Source organism: Ciconia boyciana, chromosome 1 (assembly GCF_034638445.1).
Source record: "Ciconia boyciana chromosome 1, ASM3463844v1, whole genome shotgun sequence".
Lineage (NCBI taxonomy): Eukaryota > Metazoa > Chordata > Aves > Ciconiiformes > Ciconiidae > Ciconia > Ciconia boyciana.
The window spans coordinates 175,083,743-175,103,676 of record NC_132934.1 but is presented as its reverse complement, the minus strand read 5'-3'; positions in this window follow the sequence as shown (position 1 = coordinate 175,103,676).

Genomic DNA, 19,934 nt, shown 5'->3' with positions numbered 1-19,934 from the left:
TAACTCACGGCCAACTTGGGGTTGGACCAGTGATGGGTTTGGTAGCTCTTTCTAGTCTTCCACAGCGAATCCTCTCTCATCTTGTGCTTTGTCTCAAGTCCGTAGATGAAGGCAGCGCTCGCTTCTGTGTTTCCCATGCCTTTTCACAACAAAAGCCTGCTGATTGCATGGTTTCAGCCTCCAACATTGCCTCATACTTGTTTTAGATGTTCCTATTGCTCAGCTACCTGGTTGCATAAACCAGCTTAATGGCTTCATATTAATCTTGACTGACAGGCCATAATTAGGCCCATCTACTTCAGCAGCGTTTAACCTAATACAAACAGAGACAGGCACAGCAGACGCGTGCACCAGAATACATTACAAAACCAAAGGCAGAGGAGCTTTCTTCACTGGCAAGCGCGACATCCGCAACTCACGGTATTAATATAGTAGTTCAACGGCACGGCTGATCTCAAAACCTGCAAGAAAAAGTAGTGTCACCGTAGCCCCCACACAGTTCGTTTAAAGCAGTTGGCGCAGAGTCCCCCAGGGTACTGAGGCCACCCTCAAATTCAACTCTCCAATTATCCTTCAGCACCCGAATTATCATTCCACACGAAGAGGGAAACTCCAGTTGGCCAACTGGCTTTTCTGGTGGCCACATGAACACCTAGTCCTCCTCTTGACTGGGTGCTGAGTTCCTTCCTGTGGTTTTCAATGTGAGTTTAGGGCCTGATCCTCCACAGAAGTGCCTCTACGCCCACATGGGAACCTTGTGGCCTTCATTACATGGGATCCTTGCATGGATCCTTGTTTTAATCTGGTCGGTACGTGCCATGAGGCTCTGCCATGCTCTACAGCCACAACAGTGGCGTTGCTGTTGACCTTCATGAAAGAGAGTCCGGCTCAACAACTGACTATTATCCAAAAGAATGTGGTGAATTACGCATGTGCTGAATAATGCATCCTGGCGCTTTGAGTGTATTAGGACAGAGGGAATTTATGGGCCACTGTAGGTAGCGGAAGCAGCTCAATGGGTATGCTTTTAATAAAGCGACTCGCATATTTTGCTTCTGTTTACTTATTCCTCTTCTCCTCCACCACTAACCATTAGGTTGTTGTTGTCACCTGCTGTGTTTTTAGCACCCTCACCAACGCTGCTTGTTTGGGATTTGGGATTTATGCTGACACAGGCCACTGGAGAAGCCTATGGCAGACCAGGCAGAGTCCAGTCTGTCTATGGCGAACAAAGGCCCGTCTACAGCAAACGAAGAGTGCCATGATTCCTGAGATTTCTTTGATGTTGTTATTGTGCTTTTTAAAAATAGTTACTGTTTATATATAAATATGTATGCAAATATATATTGGCGCGTGTGTGTGTGTGCGTGTGTTCATTTGCATATTCAGTTCAATTCCGAATCCTGGCAAATACTTGCTTTTGACGGCATGTGACGGCAGCGAGCTCCGCAGGTTAGCTGAGGAGCGGATGGCGGAGGAGGAAATGGGTGCTCCAGTGTTTCCGCACCCGATTTCCAAACTATTGGGGAAATTTAAAAGTCCGTTTTCCGTGCTAGGTGTACTGTACTGAGGATGAAATGCAACAATGGATTTCTGTTTCCAAGCAGTAGGTTATTTCTTTATTTTGAAGTCTTCTAAATTTGAGAGAGAAAGAGAGCGAGCTGTGGAGAGAGGGAAGAGCAGTTGTAGTGCAGAAACAAAGCGAATTCACACTGAAAAAGAGAGTAAATCTTCAGCTAGGGAAGCTGAAAATGTGAGCTATTTCTGCAGGGGAACCTGTGCAGGTGGCAGCAGACAGCATCCTGAAATGAGGTCTCAGGTGTAGCCTGACAAAGCAGACTTCCTCCTCCCTCAGCTCTGCTTTTCCTTCCCACTCTCTGCCCGGCCCCATTTCTGCTGCCCATCAGTCTGAGGCTTAATTCATATTCCCCATTGCTCCCACAGCTCCAGCTACCGCTGTGGCCCCTTCCCACCCCACCAGCCGGCTGCTGGTGCGGGGCTCAGGCCAGCGCTGCCCCTGCCCCTGCTTCTGCCTGCCCCTGCCCCGCTGCTGCACTGCTCCCAGCCGGGGCACGCATCTCCCCTAGCTCAGGCGTTAATTCGTGGCATAAAGAACAACAGCGCAGCTTGTTTACTTTCTGCCAGTCTCTGTGTTGTATTGTATAACCGGGGCAAACGTCCTTTTTTTTCTTTATGTACAGTGCTTGTGTCAATATACAGGACATGCTATTACTACGTGCATAACGACTTTTGCACCCAGTGTGATCTTTTTTCCGCGCGGGGCTCAGGAAGCTGATTAGAGCCTTCTCCTTCCCATGGGACCGAGCAAAGGCATGTGATGCCGAGGGGGATTCTTGTACTTCTGAGGCAGCAACTCAGAAACGTTCAGCTGTTCAGCGTGGAGTCACGGGTTTTCCAGCCTTGCTTTTTGTGCTGGCCTCCATTTTCCTGCCTTACTCTTTTCTTACTGTAGTAGAGTCAGTTCAACAGCTTCGGCTACAAGAAGGTTTAGGAAAATGTGGTTTGCCTCTTTCTCAAGAACCAAGGAGTCACATTAGCTGATTTGCCATTTTCTCTGCCTGGGAAATCAAAGTCTGAAATCTCTTCTAAATAATATCCCCAAAGGCCATTTGTCTTCCCATCCTCAGTTGTTGTTTCTGTTTATACTTGTTTTGTTTAGCTGGCTATTGTTATTGTGGTTTGTCGTTATTTCCAACCCATTGGGGTGGATCACTAGACCAAAAAAAGGACGTAGGCACCCTCAGAGGGACCAGAGTCCCAGTCTCCCAGGTCAGTACCCGCGCTGTGAGGTTGCGGACTCATTAGCCTCTTTTTCCAGTCCCACGAATCCAGCACTCTCTGCTGCTCGCTGGCCTGCCCTCCAGGAGGACGAAAGCAACCAGGCTGAGCCCTCTCTGTGCCTCTGAATAGCCCATGGCCTGGTGGGTCTCCTGGGAAGTCAAAGACATTGGCTTTTGGCTTTCTCAGGCCCAGGACGAGCAGGTAGCACATCTCCCAGCCACTGGAGGATTGTCCTGCTTCATAGGTTAGTCTATCAAAGAGGGACACCATCACCAAATTCCTTCGAGGCAGTGGCTTTGCAAAGAAAAGCAGCAGCAGCTTGTGAAAAGCCTCGTCCTGTACACATGCAGAAAGTGAACCAGAAGAGTGCCTTTGACATTAAGAGCCCCCAGAGGATTTAGGCAGAGCAATACCTCATTTCTGGATCCCGACCAGGGATGAGCATGACCTGAGTCCCTAACATCATGAAGCCTGAGGCTCTGCTGCATATCTGCACAAGCACAGCTCTAAGTCCATAAGGAATTTTAAACTCATAAATTTATCGGCACGCAAGAGTTTAACCTTTAGGGTTAAACATTAGCAGAACGAAGGTTTTCTGGATTACGTGCCTGCATTACACCCCATCTTAGGTGCTAAATCACTTTTAGGGGGATGTTTTTCTTCAGTGAGAAGCAGCAGCGTGCAGCTTCAGTAACTCACATCACTGGGGAAGGCTTGAGAAATCTGTTCCTGCAGGCTGCGTTGGCACCAGAGCCGCACTTGAGGTCTGGGTCTGTAGGAGCAACCTTCTCCCTTGGTAGCGATGGTGCAGAGCTGGCACCAGGTGAGCACCGCCACCATCTTGTAGGTGCCTCTGGGCACCTTGTATGCTTCAGGCTGGACCAGGAACCTCCATGGCCAACTGAAATGATATAGTGAAATAGGATTTAATTTGAAAAACTGCTGTATTTAAGTATGATGCAAAAGAAGACTTAAAGTCTGAGTGTATTGCTTTCAGGGAGTTTTCACAACACATTTCTGGATTCCAGTCTTTCAATCTGCAGTCTCTCCTGGGGCCAGGTCCAGATTTGATCCTTAAGAAGAGGTTTATTTTCCAGTTTTGTTCAAATACAGTGATGTTCCAAAAGCAAAATTTGTGAGATTTCTACTGCGGAAGATGGCAGAATTCTTGCGAAATTGACACCGTTTGCTCTGTAGCTTATTATCAGTAAGAACCTTACATGGTCCAAACCTTTCCCCTCAGCCCATCTCTGATGAATCCCTTAAATGAACATTCAGATTCACAAAGTGCTGGTAAGAAAAAGCAATAGTAAAGTGTTCAGATACGCTTGAAGTTGAAACTGGTTTGGCTTGTATTTTTGTTCTCAGTGTTCCCAGCTAAATCATGAAATAGCATCAGTTTTCTTATACAAATATTTTTTTCTATTACTAAATTTACCTGTGGCTTCCCCTCCACCCCAAAAATTAATAAATCGCTGTTTTCCTAACACTGCATTTGGTTTTTCTCCTGTGCTGTTATCAGGCTAGAACTAAGAATCATTCTCCCTTTGAAGAAGCTCAGACAAATGGGTAAGCCAGGCTAAATGTCCCCAGGGGAAAACTTACTTCATTTCTGAAACATTAGCAACAGCAATCAAATGAAATGTGAGTATTTTCAGAGTACATACTGTGCCTTAGGACATTTAAGCTAATTTCTTGAATAAAGGAACTTTTCAGTAACCTTAAAGAAGCATACCCTGAAAAGACAGTTCTGAATACCGGCTATTTCTGACATGTACCATCTGCAGAAAAATTAGGCTCAGGGGACCCACATATTCCTCTTTTATCGTCTTTGTGAGATTATTTTGTGTATTTACATTATTTAGCTTGCATATAGTGGCTGGTAGATGTTCCTTCATTTGCTTGTGGCTGGCACTGCTGTTTTGTGATGGTCCCTTAGAGGCACCTCCCGCTGTTTCTTCTCAGTGTTACTCACTTTGTCCCTGCAGTGGGGAACAGGGTGTTAGCTGAGGTCTGGTGGCTGAAAGGAGGATGACCATCTGACCAGGCTTCAACTTCTTTCCAAGCAAGTATTGTTTTCATGCAAATACCACCAGCCACCACTGCCATAAGCTGCATGGGTCAGTGCACCTTACCATGCTGGAGAAACATCTGGGGCTGGCACATTTGCCGATAAAACTGAGTAAGACTGAACTGTACACTATTTGCACAACTGTGGTTTGGGATGGTTTGGCCCACGCCTGGACAGACACCTGATTTGAATCATTTTCCGGCGCTCAGAGTAAGTGCAGAAAGTTCCCACCTGCTCCCTCTCAGACTTTTACTTCTTCGTGCCACTGGGGAATTAGCAAAATGGACAATTTTTTTTCCCCCAAAGTGTCTCATCCTTGGCATTTAAGCATAAACATCTGAAAAAAACACCCTTAAGCAACGAATGGAAACAAACCAATCTTACAGCCAAGGCAATGCATAAAATCAGTCTACAAGCAAATATATTATGCCAGGAAGTTGGATAAGCAGCTTTCCCCTCACAACGGTGTGGTCGTACAAGCATTCAGTTTGAGGAACCACGGCTGTGTCTGCACTAGTAACTTAAGCGTGGTCGGGACCATTCCCTGCCGCTGAGGCTGACGGAGGTGGAAATGGCCGCATCCATACTACTGGCCTCTCCTCCCCTCCGTGCCCTGCACACAAACCGCCTGTTGAGCGTGGCCCTGGCCCATGCCAGCTGTTGGCCCGCGCTTGGGAATTGTTTGGGAAAGTTGGCCCAGCTCCGCTGTGCCAGGCACTGTGCTAACAATTAAACAGCACAGACAATTGCCTTCCAGTGCCTGGGAATGTTCCCCGGCACTGTTTCATTTACCAAGATGGACGTAAGCTTTGGAGTTCAAGCTTTGACAGATTCAGCTCGGTTTCCCCCTGACTTTAAAAGGAGGGAAACAAACAAATAAAAAAAATGGCATTCAGGGGAGCAGTTCTGCTGCATGTGGTCCTTCTTAGAGCCTGAGAAATATGCAAATACACAGGCTCTATTGATTTGCTTTGAATTACTCCGCATTGACAATAGAATAAAGACAAAAAGCAGAAATGACCCAGAAAATTGCCTTATTATTAAGAAAAGGCAAAAGGCATTTTCTTTTCTTTTCTTTTCTTTCATTTTATTTTATTTTATTTTATTTTAGTGAGTGACAGAGCTTGAGGAAGAAGTCTAGTGGGGGGGCTCAACTGGGAGGCTCCTCAGAGAGCTATGTAGAAAACAGGGGAGGAAATGTTCAGAAATGTTCCTTTTAAAAAAAAAAAAAAGAGAGAGAGAAGGAGAGAAAAGAAGAGGTCTAATCCCTTTGAAGCTTGTAGTTTTATGAGAGCTTTGTCCTTGGGAACTGTGCACCAAAGATGACTAGAGCCGCTTCAGGCTTTGCAAAATTACTACAAACATAAGGTGAGTGGCTTTATCATAAAATTGGAGTGGCCATTAAAACTTCAAAGGAGACGTATGACCTGAATTTTACCTGTCACAGTCTGGAGTATTTATTATAGGAAGATTTGATTCCTTTCTTTAGTTAACAACCTGGTACTCACGTGAGGTCGTGGGCCAGATTATAGTTTTCATTGGTGGTATGACAGATTAGATGTTAATATTTTATTGCTCCTGACCTTGGGAATCCATAAAACATTGGACAGGTGAGAACTGAAAAAACCCAGCCTGGCTCCTTTAGGAATGAGAGCATATTTCTAATACCTGAGGGTGGCCATAGTGGTACCTTTCCATTGACTAGCACCCAACCAGGCTGACTTTGACAGGACACATCCCTCAGAGGATGCTGAGGATTGTAGTCCTTTAGGAGCCCCATCAAGCAGTGCCATTGCCCATTTGCTGGCAAACCTTGAAATAAGAAAACCCCAAAGGAGGGGCAGACTCAGTAGTCAAAATGGTAGAGAAAGACACTGCAATAAAGCCATCTTTTCCCAGCAATATCCATGTTTTTTCCCAACCTTTCTCCTTCTTCCTAAATCTGCTGGTTGTCTCTGCTTGAGCCAGAGCGGTTCAACACCTCGTCATCTCAGGGCACAGGCAGCCCCTCCGCTTTGTTCTTGATGGGGCTGCCAAATCGGTCACCCCTTCTACTGCCTTGGTGCCCTCTCATTTTTAACCTTCTCCTTTCCCTCCTCTGAAATTCTTCCCCGAAAGACAGGTCTGCCTGTGGCTTCCCGCCTTCCCTTCTAGTGTTTTCTGCTATTCTTCTGCCTGTCTGCCTGCCCCCAAGGAGTGCTTGTAACGGCCCTTTTAAATGAGCAATTGCCACACAGACCTTTGGCATCCCAGGCTGCTTGCACCGCATCTTAGCAGGCATCTGTGTGAATATGCTCGCCTGCAGCTGTACTTGTAAATGATCAGCATCATTTTACTAATATTTGCATTAGACTGAGATGCCTATTGTTTTAAGAGAACACAGCAACAGCATTTTAACGGTCCTCAAGTGGGATCCTCTGTAAAACTGTTAATCTGCACGTTCCAAAGTTAGTGAAGTAACTTCTGCAATATCCTAGCTGAGGAAATAAAAGCATTAAGAGGTACCTTGACTGAAAGACATGGTATGGCTGTGGCCCAGTTGAGAGCAGAACCTGCAGGTCTGGATTCTGAGGCAAATACTAACCCTTGTAATTATCTGTAAATAATTTCCTAGAGCCAGATTAAGACTTAAAATTGGGATTTCAAGGTACCTTAGGTGCCTAATCATGCACAATGGTCAACAGGGGCAGCTTCCTTTTACTGCCCTACTTCTAAAGGTACCTCTACAATCAGCCCAAAATCAGTGGTCCTTTCGCTTATTAGGAATAATGATGGTGGTAGCCAACTTTTGCATAAAAGGCATAAAAGTGAGGGGACTAATTTCTCAAGGACTCAGGTCTACAAGACATTTTACATTATTCCACTGTTGAGGTTGCCACCAGCATGGCATCCCTAGTAGTCTTCCCCAGGTAGACAAGAAAGGGTACAAGGACTCCTTGGAAAGGAAGACTGTGTGAAGGGAAAACTGGATTTGTGTCAGCTAACTAATTCAGAAGCCAATGACTGTTACAGTGTATAGAAGTAAAGTAGACATCCAAAAGCTAGATGTGATGATTTTAAATGCAAAATTAAGTTGTCTGCAGACATCTCTGTGACAGGACTGGCTCAGACCTCTTCCAACAGTGTGGTTAAACTTGCAGATAAAGTTGCTATCTTTGAAATAAGAAAAAAAAACCAAAACCCAAAAAACAAAAACAACCCAAACCAAAAAACAAATTAGCAATCTACAGGTACAAGCCTGTTTCCCTATCTGTGCTGGTTTTGGCTGGGGTAGAGTTAATTTTCTCCATAGTAGCTAGTATGGGGCTATGTTTTGGATTTGTGCTGAAAACAGTGTTGATAACACAGAGATGTTTTCCTTGTTGCTAAGTAGTGCTTACACAGAGTCAAGGCCTTTTCTGCTTCTCACCCCACCCCACCAGCGAGTAGGCTGGGGGTGCGCAAGAAGTTGGGAGGGGGCACAGCTGGGACAGCTGACCCCAACTGACCAAAGGGATATTCCATACCGTATGACGTCATGCTCAGTATATAAAGCTGGGGAAGAAGAGGGAAGGGGGGGACGTTCGGAGTGATGGCGTTTGTCTTCCCAAGTAACCATTACGCGTGATGGAGCCCTGCTTTCCTGGAGATGGCTGAACACCTGCCTGCCCATGGGAAGGAGTGAATGCATTCCTTATTTTGCTTTGCTTGTGTGCATGGCTTTTGCTTTCCCTATTAAACTGTCTTTATCTCAACCCATGAGTTTTCTCACTTCTACCCTTCTGATTCTCTCCCCCATCCCACTGGGGAGAGTGAGCGAGTGGCTGTGTGGGGCTTAGTTGCCGGCTGTGGTTAAACCACAACAGTCCTTTTTGGCGCCAAACATGGGACTCGAAGGGTTTGAGATAACGACAGATTTGATTGGAATGTGCTAGATCTAATTTATAGCTGTTATTGCTGTTTAGCTGTTGATTGGCAGGCTTCTGTGCTTGCCATGGGGCTTGCTTGCCTTACTGTATATGAGAGTCCAGTGCTCGTTAGTGGCTGCTTTTTGCTGTTGCTGCTTGCTGTGCTGCTGTACCGCTGATCATCTGACTCTGCTGTGCCTGGGAACATTCTGATAACAGCAATGGCCATGTGCCTGGGCTGGCAGATGGCCAGGGCATCGCTGCTGTTTCTGTGCTGCTGTACCAGACAGGCTGGAACTCTGGTGTGAACTCGAGTCGAAGGGACTGTGCCCTGTGGGTGAGTCCATGAGGGAGCAGGACACCCCGAAGCACCTGTGCCCGTGGATAAGCCCATGCCAGAGCAGGTACATCTCAAAACGTCTGTGGCCGTGGTTATGTCTGTGCTGCAGCAGGTATACCTCTGAAGGGATTGTGGCCCAAGGATATGTCCACACTGGAGAAGGTGCACCTCGAAGCATCTGTGGCTGTGGATAAGTCCATGCTGCAGCAGGTACACCTTGAAGCATCAGTGGCTGTGCATGAGGTCATGCTGGAGCACCTCAAAGCGTGTGGCCATGGATAAGCCCAGGACAGAGCAGGTACGCCCCTGGAGGGACTGCAGCCATGTTGGAGCAAGTTTACTTCTGAAGGGACTGTGGCTATGGGTAAGGCCATGCTGGAGCAGGTACATCTCTAAAGACATTGTGGCCCATGGAGAAGGCCACGCTGGAACAGGTGCACCTCAAAGCGACTGCAGCTGTGGATAAGTCTATGCTACAGCAGGTATACTCCTGGAGAGACTGTGGCTCACAGATAAGGCTCCACTTGGAGCAGGTACACCCCTAAGGGACTGTAGTCTGTGGGTAAGTCCAAGCCAGAGCAGGGACAAGGGGAGGAGTTCATTGCAACGTTAAACCTGATGGTCTGGTCCAAAGGGACCAGGGGTGGAGATTGTAATGGAAATACCTTTAAATTGTTGTAAGCCAGGATTTAAGTTGCATGTTATGGGAGTTACTATAGCAGGAACCCCTTGTTGCTAGCCAGGCTAGGAGCAAGGGGAGGAGTTCATTGCAATGTTAAGCTCTATGGTCTGGTCCAAAGGGACCAGGGGTGGAGATTGTAATGGAAATACCTTTAAATTCTTGTAACCCATGGTTTGATTTGCATGTTGTAGGAATGCCTATAGCAGGAACCACCTGAACCAATGGAGGACAAGCCTTACAAGAAGCAGTGCAAGTGCAGCAGCGACCCAACCTGAGCTGGCTTTGGTGCCCAGTAACTGCACGCAACACACCACCTCTCTTGTCCTGAGTGACCACCATAACAGATGGAGCCCAAAGTCATGGACTAAATGAACTCAATGGACATTTGTGGACATTTATGGGCATTTTAGTAGCTAGTATGGGGCTATGTTTTGGATTTGTGCTGGGAACAGTGTTGATAATATAGAGGTGTTTTCCTTGTTGCTAAGTAGTGCTTACACAGAGTCAAGGCCTTTTCTGCTTCTCACACCACCCCACCAGCGAGTAGGCTGGGGGTGCACAAGAAGTTGGGAGGGGGCACAGCTGGGACAGCTGACCCCAACTGACCAAAGGGATATCCCATACCATATGACGTCATGCTCAGTATATAAAGCTGGGGAAGAAGAAGGAAGAGGGGGATGTTCGGAGTGATGGCGTTTGTCTTCCCAAGTAACCGTTATGCGTGATGGAGCCCTGCTTTCCTGGAGATGGCTGAACACCTGCCTGCCCATGGGAAGTAGTGAATGAATTCCTTGTTTTGCTTTGCTTGTGTGCCTGGCTTTTGCTTTACCTTTTAAACTGTCTTTATCTCAACCCACGAGTTTTCTCACTTTTACTGTTCTGATTCTCTCCCCCATCCCACTGGGGGAGAGTGAGCGAGTGGCTGTGTGGGGCTTAGTTGCCAACTGGGGTTAAACCACAACACTAGCTGAAATCTAGACTGTCTCAGAGCCATCCACCCTTCAGTGGTGAAGTGACCAAGAACTGCAGGTCTCCTGGGCCTTCAACCAAGATGTCTCTGTCTAGTCTTGATGGATCTGTCTTCATCTCCGCAGGGACCTAAAAACTCATCACCTCATCTCCCTTGCTCTGAATCACACTCTTTCCCTCACCCTCCCCAGTTATCTCCCAGTCTTAGCACCAGATTATCCCGATCATTCATGGCCTGCCTTTCCTCCTTCCTTTCTCCTCCCATTTGGAGCTGTGGTCACAGCAGCCCTAGGCACAGTCTGGCTGGTGGCATGGTGGGATGCCCACCCTAACTGAGGTCATCTCACCACCCTGCTACCAGGAAAGTCATTTCCTCTTCCAAGACAGCAAGAGAGAGACTCAGCCTCTTCTTCCTGGCCACATCAGGCCCATTGCATTCCCTCTGCTCTCTCCTACCACACTGGTATCCCAATACCCTCACATAAGGAAAACCCAGGATTAAATTGTTCCACCAGCAGCTAACAAGCCACAGCAAAACTGGCCTGGCTGGTTGGAGACCAGCCAAGTAGCAATACAGTGGATCAGGTGTCATGGGTACTTATAGAAATGAAATGTCACAGCACTCAAATAGAGAAGGAAGACTTGGTCTCAGGCCATGAGGTGTAAAAACATTTTATTGGAATCTTTGCTAGTTGAAACTGATCATAAACTACTTATTGCCACTGCTAAAAGGGGCCTGGCAAGCATCTTGCTGGGAAACAATTTTATTTTTTTTTTCAATTACGAATGTAAGAATTGCAAACTGGATGCTAGCCTGAGTGAGACTTGTGAAGCAGATAGATAGGCTTTCTAGAGCACCTGGGAAAAAATGCAGTGGAATAAAGTCCAGAGGTAGGTTGTTTACATTGCAATTTTATTGAAAATCCTGTCTGAGACAAAATGTGCAGTGTGACTGCCATAGGTAAGGATGTGATCCCACAAATAGGAGCTGAGGCTTTCAACATAATGTTTCTGGAAAAGTCTATTTCCAGTTTCTATTATCAGTGTTAAAAGAAGCTCTTACGACTAGTAGAATTTTGGTTTAAGTGGTCAGGAGAATGAACCTTAAAGTGTTATAATAAAGATAAGTGTTATAAAGTATAGTGTGAGCAGCAGGAAAGCAATCTAAGAAAGGTGCAAGGGACTGCCTTCAGACAAACAGAGAAATCTGTAAAGACTTGACCTGTGTTTTTGATATGTAACAAAGAAGTGAGAGAATCCGTATTCAGTATTTCAAGTTAGGACTAGCAATAAAACAGGCTCCCTGGCCCAAATAATCATAATTAAGATGGATGCAAAAGCATACATTAATTTAGCAAGAAAGTTCTACTTGCAAGTACCACAACCAGGCAGGTCATCACACATGTCAAGTATCTTTTTACTGGACAGGGTGCATCATAATGTCCAATTGTGTGTCAGAAGTTGGGCAAAAATTAAACAACAGGATTAAACAGGCAGTGGATAACGTCAGAAGTAGGCACCAGTTGCATCCATCCTCTCGCCTGATGTCTGATTCCCTGCATAGCTGGTCCCAGCCCTCTGCCAGGACTTGCTATGACCCAGCCTGGTCACACAACTCCAAACTCTTGGCCTTGTCAGGCGGTCTGCCCCAATGCCCAGCCCATAGTCTTTCTGTGCTGCGGCACCATGTCCACTCTGCCCCCACGCTCCCCCCAGGCCTGCTTCCCATTCCCAAGGTTTTGCTTCAAGAGTCCTCCAGCTCCAACACTTAATCTCATTGTCTTTCATATCCTGCCCAGTCTTCCCTCACCCCCAAACTGCTCGTATCCATTAGCAAACCATGGTCATGTAGTTGCTGTCTTCCTCTTTCTCAAGCTCCTTATCTAGAATTGCTGTCTGTGTTTACACCATTGGACCCAAGAGTGCTTCCCAGTTCCCATGTCTGAATGTGTTCTTAGTCATGCCCCGACTCCATGCTGGGATGGAAACCTGGACATGTGTGCTGGATGGGAGCTGCAGCGTGTCCCAACAGGCCCAACAATTCAGATGACCAGGAAATGAAGGCCCTAAGATATGCTGCAGAGCAAGTAATTACAGATGCAGCCACTGTTTCTCAGCTAGTCCCAGTCCAATTTTCCATACTCAGGCATCACTTCCCGACTCCACACCCAGCCAGCCCAGGTTTCTGTTCCCTGCCTTGGGACCATCTCACAAAACTTCTCCCAGTGGATCCCATTCTGACCCTCTGATCTGACTTTTATCATCTCACCCTTCAAACCACTTCTCTGATTCCTCTTCCCGCTGCCTTGGTTCCAGCAACGATCTCCCAGAGGATGCCAGAGAGACAAGTTTCTTGCTCTTGGTTCTTGTACGTGATCCCTTTCCACTCCTAACCATTGCTACCAGCCACTAACTCACAAAGAAACTCTGCTTTCCTTTAGCTCAGTTGCTTTGTGGGCACACTCAGTGCTTGGGTCTACAGGGGTCATGCTTCCACCTCTGGTCTGAAAAGGATCCTATAGCCTGGTCATTAAAGGTCTGATGTAGACATAGTGTACATAGTGTACATAGTAGTACATAGGACATAGTGTAGACCAGAGTGTGAGCAAAGAACTTGGTTTTACATATGGAGTGAGACCAGAGACCTGCACAGGTGATCTAGAAGCAGATAGCTGCCCAGACTTGCATGCTGTGCCTAGGACCATGTTTGTGCAGCACAGGTCACATGTAGGAACTTGTGAGAAATGTAAGCATGTTCAGTGACTCTGCAGGATTTTAGCCTGAGCAGGCTAAAACACCTGCTCAGACAAATCTCTGAGCAGGTGCAGACCTCAAATTTTCAAATATTTCAATTTCCTGAATTTGGGTAGATTTTCATAAGGGCAGGGAAAGGCACAGAACTATGTTGGCCATTATTGCTGGACTTCTGAGGACTGGCTAGAAAACATAGGAATCCAGGGCTGTCCAACAGGAAAGATCAAGAATTGCTTTACATGCCAAAATGGCCAAAAATAATTTCAGAAATAGCAGGGGAATAAAAAGAAAACCTGGCAGGAGATAGATAGCCACCTGTAAAATTTCAGGCCATATTGTTACATTTTGTTAGATTATAAGCAATCCTACCTCAGCCAGGAAATGCCTACATCTGTGCTCTCAAGGGCTCTAAATGGGTGAGAGAAGAAGACAGAAGGCAAAGAACAGGGTGGATAAAGCAGTGCCCAGAGATTTCAAAAGGGCAGTGCTCTGTGGGACTTGTACCGTTCTGCGCTCTGATCTTCTGCTGTTGCAGGGAGAGACCCGAGCACCAGCCGTCTTCGGCCACCGGCCTTACACTGTGTCCTCCTGGAAGAAGCTGGAGAAGGCAGCCCTTGTGTTCTCACCACCAGGCTCTGTTCCAGACAGGCTTATTTCTGAGCTGCCCACTGGATCTGTGGCTGCACCACGGCTGCTATTAATCCAAGAACCACCACTGCCTATATTATTACTAGCCATGTTCAGGCTCCACTCAAAGACATGACTGTCTGGTGCTGTGTATTTTCATGAACCTAGGACACAAAGGTGTCCTCTCAGCATAGGATCACTCTGTGCGCCGGGGTGCTCCTGAGAAGCACTCAGCTTCCCATATCTCTAGGACATATTTAAAAGAGTTCTTTAAATGTTGATCTCACCTGGTCATGGCCTTTAAGGGACGGCTCAAGGGCAGAGCCCTCAGGATCACTAGCTGTGCGTTCAGTAAGGTCACCGGTGTCCGATCCTCAGCCCTTGAACTCTGCCTGCTGGGCAGTTACAGTCCTGGGCTGTGGTTACTCACATGGAGCTCTGCTGGGGTGCCGCTGGGGCTGCCTGAGCAGCCGAGAACTGGGGGCACCCGTGTTTACCTCTTTCTGGAGTCGGGATGTGGCTCGAGCGTGCACCCAGACCCAGGAGCTCAGAGGGGCTCCGTACGTACACCCTTCTCAGGGACCTGCCAAACGGCTGATGTTTGCTGAGGGTCAACTGCTGCCTCATTCGCTTTGTGAACTGCTGTCGTTCCCAGTTCTGTATTTTCCCTTTTCCTCGTGCATCTCTCCCCTAGCTCCTTGCATTCAGGCTTCTTACACTTCATATTCTCTTGGTGGTTCCTTGGCTCCTTTGATATGTGTACGAAAGTTGACGGAGCTATTGAAGTCTACCAGCTGACTGACACAAAACACTATGAGACAGCCCAGGTCACATACCACATCCAAGTCAGCCTAAACCTAACAACCCCAAATCCTTCATACTCCTTTGGCTAGTATGGCCAAGAAGAGCTGGGACTTTCAGCTAGATCTGTCATATCAAAACCAAGCAATTCAGTCTCTTTGTTCCATGGCTGTATCAGGTTCTAGTCTGACTTGAATGGGAGAGGTATTCTTAAGACTGCTTTTGTTTATTTATTTTCAGATGTGCATACCACAAAAATTAGATTACGGTTTGGATTTTGTCACGGCTGTCTCCTGCAAAGACTGGTTCTGTCTGTAGCAAGTATTTTCTGGAGGGTTTCTTCTATTAATTACATGCTGCCACCCACTTATTTCCTTAAGGCAGATTTTACATCCGTGATTTCCCTATGAAGCTTCCTTCCTTTAAGGTAGTACATCTCTAAGGTGGGCAGACTGACAGCATAGAAAAAGTTTTTATGAGCTGGGGGTCAGAATATTTTTCTTCTGCCACATGGAGGGATGGAAAGTGCACAGATCGTGTGACAGAGAGCTTTAATTCACCCTGTGCTACCGCTGGAAGCAATTGCAAACTGAGGTCACAGTGGGAGAATCCAGCGTTGCCTTGATCCTGCAATCCCACATGTGCTTGACATTTGTAAACAAGAAGCATAAGATAAACACACAACACTAAGAAGATGATAATCTGGAAGTCTGTTAACATAATTTGTTTTTTTCTGGTTAAATGGCAGAATGGTTGAAGCATCTTGCTGAGGAGCTGGAGATGTGAGTGCCAGCCTGGGTGCAGACTGCGGGTAACAGTCAGCCACCTGTATATGGACACCCAGCCATTTGGGCTGGAAAGTCGGCGATGGGGGGCTGCCTACCAAACTGCTGGCATCACATGAGCCTCACAGGCCAGCCACGCACAGAGACATCTCTGACCTCAGTGTAGATGCTAGTTTTGCAGTGCAGCATGTCTCTGGTGACTTAGTGAACAGTGCTTGACTCACAGCAAGGGTTCCTACGTACCGTTGCTAAATGTCTTCATGGGGAAATCTGGGAACCTTGGAAACTGTGGTTCTGTGATAACTGGAGGTGATCATAACCTCTAACGAGTTTGTCACTGCTTTTTTATGACAGATTTGCTGATGCAGGACCTTTTGGGGAATTCACCTCTCTTTCTCCTGCCTGGCAGCCCTGGCTTGCAGTAGCACCATGTTTTCTTTGGTTTCTGTTTATCGTTCTCTCCCTGGCTTAATGAATATTTATTTATTCTGTTCAACATGGGACCATTTCTGAGGGAACGTTCAGACAGCCCATCTGCATACCTTGGGCATCCCTGGGCACACAAGGGGATGGAAGCAATCTCTCAAACCTTGAGCAAGTGCTGTAACTGCAAGGTACTGAGTACAGAAGAATTTGCTACTGTGTCCTTTCTCAGCCAGGCTTGGTGTTCATTGTATTACCTGCTCTGTGTGCCCTGAGCCCTGCAGGTAAAGCAGAGAGGCATGGCCAGTGTGCGTGTGTCCCGTGAAGGTTTCGCTGCTGAGCTGCTTCACAGAGTCCTACCCAAGGCCCTCATCACCTTGGATGCAAACATGTTACCTTCAGGTTTTGTGTCTCTTGGTTTTTTGTTTTGTTTTGTTTTTTTAAATAGAAAGCATTTGAGGGCTTGATCGATCATCTCATAGCTTCAGAGCCATCTGAAAACTATCTTTCCCTTCCCCCTTTCACGTACTCTGAGTGTAAACTGGAGTGAAAGCTCAGCCCTTTCAGCCTTTGTAGGATGTTGATAGAAAAAACAGAAACATTTTTAGCTTTTAGATTGATATCTTCACTTTAGTTCTCTGTCCCTGCTCTCATCTGCCCTTTAATTGTGTCAAAGGTTTGTGGCTTAAAACTGGAGAAGGAAATATTCTTCTTTGGCAAACGTTGCATGCAGAAAATCTCCTGCAACATGGTTGTCTGTTCATGCTTTGTGACTTTATTTACAAATATAGTTCAAGGAGCAGAAACTGAGTAGAGTGCATTTTGACAAATATGTTAAAACAGCCCTCCTTTGAGACAGCTGACTTTGAATTTTCCAGCTCCCTTTTCCAAAAACAAGAACTTATGAGCTGAGTTCCTTTTTATTTTCTGGTCATTTAAGTTGTGCTTCTTCCCATATACTGACTTCACAAATTGTATCAAATCACACTGTATGTTACCCAGAGTAACCAGGGTTGGAGAATAAAGGTAGAAATGTACCCAAAATGTGTGAGTTATCTGCAGACTATTAATATAGCAGGCTTCATTATATTGGTAAAACCACAGGGAGCTATACCTCCTATAGCTTCCTTTCTGGTTTTTTGTCCTCAGGTTGCACAGCTGGCCTGAGCTGGTAAAAATGCTATTCTGAATAGCACAAATAAAGCTATAAATCCCCATGTGAAAAATTTTAATGAGTCTAACATCTCCACACTTAAAAATGTTCACCCATGAAAGTTATTTGTTTCAAATTTTTAACTGAAGAAAGTATGAATATGTATTTGTGTAACTCACAGTTCTCCATTCACTAAAGCTACATAGAGGCCCTGATGAAAGTTATCATTGAACATGATTTTTAGCTCTCCTAAGCACACTAACATGACAAGTGAGTTTGCTAAGAAAGCCCAAATACTCCTTAAATAAAACTGAAAGGAAGCTGTAGCACCTCTGCTTAACGATAGCAAACAGAAAACAGTGAGAGAGCACTTGATGCTGAAAATTTAATTTTCGTCACCATGTATTTATCTGAGCTTAGCTCCCACTCTTGACTGATAAGGAATAACTAATCATGATTTAAGCATTTCTTCAAACCTAGCAACCTGTTGAACAGCTTCTTAATGTGCCTATCAATCACTTGGAGATAAGGATAGTTTGCACTCATAATAGCTAGTTGTAAAAATAAATAGAAGTTACTATAACTAGTTCAATCAACAATGGGATCTTTGAGGTCAGAGTGGAAATAATCAAACAGTAAGTATGAATAGGCTGTAATTTTTCTGATTAACAAATGTTTTGCTTGTCATGTGATCTTGAGAGCTGCTCTTAGCTTCTTAGAGGACTAAAATACATTTCAGAATGTATGTATTTACATTAGGGGGTTAAACAAACGTATGCACATACCAGTTACTTTCTAAGGCTATCTGTGCATGTAAAGCTTTTTTTTTTATTTTAAAAAGTATCTTCATCCTGAAGTTAAATTCTCAATAGGCCACTCTACAAAGCATCCAGGATAAAAAAGGAAATCTAATAATGTTCAGAAAGTACTGTGGAATGCAAACTACAAATTACTGACATACAAAATAAACATATTACTCACATCTCTCCGATACAGCTGAAAATATAACAGCCAACAGGAACATATTACATCTCAGCACCAGTTGCTGATCAAAATAACAGTGTTCATATATAGCTACTAGTTGTGTGAAAGGAGTAAGAGAACTGTATCTATATCCATATATACATCCAAATCAATGACATCCACAATCTGAAGACTGAGGAGACATCGACCCTAGCTTTATGAATCCAAAATAGATGCTCTGATCACCTTCTGGAGGCACCTATCTTTGCCAAGATTATATAAAGATCACAAGCCCCTCACTTTAGGTATTTTAAATTGCACCTGTGCTACACGTCTAAAATAGTAAAAGTAGATGATGTGAATATAGCTTTCTTCTGTCCTCACGTTGCCTGTACAAAAATACAAGGTCTTCCTCTATGCACTGTGATAATCAATGCAGTGATTTCAGACAAAGGTAAATATGTCTGTAGCTTATATACTGTACTCATATGCTCATACAACCTGGAAACATGTGCTCTTAAAAGATACAGAATCACAGAATCACTTAGGCGGGAAGAGACCTTGGGAGGTCTCTCATCCTACCTCCTGCCCAAGGCAGGGTGAGACACAAACTCAGACCAAGTTGTTAGGGCTTTATCTGGTCGAGACTTGAAAACTTCCAAGGGGTGGTTATCTTCACAGTGATTTTTTTTTTCCTTATAGCCACTCTGAACTTCCCATTTTTTCAACTTAAGGCCACCACCTCTTGTCTTCCTGCCACACACCACTGTGAAGGACCTGGCTCCATCTCCTTGCTGGCCTCCCTGTAGGTACCAGGGTCTGCTGTTGGGTGACTCAGCAGCCGTCTCTTCTCCAGGCTGAACAAGCCCTGCTTCCGCATCCTCTCCTCACAGTACCAATGCTCCAACTGGAATTAAATTGCTGATGGAAATCCCTGTGTTGGCAAGAAACCACAGCACGTTTGCTCTCTTGGTTGGTTACTTCTTCTGACCTTGTTCATTCAATCACGAAAGGAGTGACAGACAGCACTTGACAACTCTCTGGGATCTTACATGGTTAATTCATGTCAGCCTTTTCTCCTGAAGAGGAGAGTGCCCAGTTCATCACAAAGTAGCATACAAAGTTTGGCCTGATTCTGCAAAGCAATGAGCGCTCACAACTTCTGTATGTCTAAGCAGCTATCCCTCTGTCAAACCTCCCAGCAGCCATCCCTCTGTTAAACACAGCAAGGGTGTTGGCTATTTGGTGTATTTCAGTATTCAAAAGGAAAAACCAGTCAGGAGAGAAGGAACTACAAAGGAGCATTCTAGAGGAAAATTTGCTTAAAGACCACGGAAAGGATGAGATTCACTGATGTCTAGGAGGAACAGGCAGGACTTCAAATACCATGGCGTCATCTTGAAAAAAAACCCCTTTCCAGAACAGCAGACTGTGTGGAACTCACTTTATTTACCACACTAGATCTGAATCGATTTTGTTTAAGGAAAAGAGATGTGCTAAATGAGATGCTGTGACTACTTATCTATCAGTCACTTTGATCTATTTTGACTCATCTCTTTTAATTTGAACACAACATAGGAATACAGCAACAGTAGCTTCCTCAGGAGTTGATTAAAGAAAACAGAATATAACAAAGAGATGAAAAAATCTCCAGCATTGCAGGCAGTTTAGCTGGGA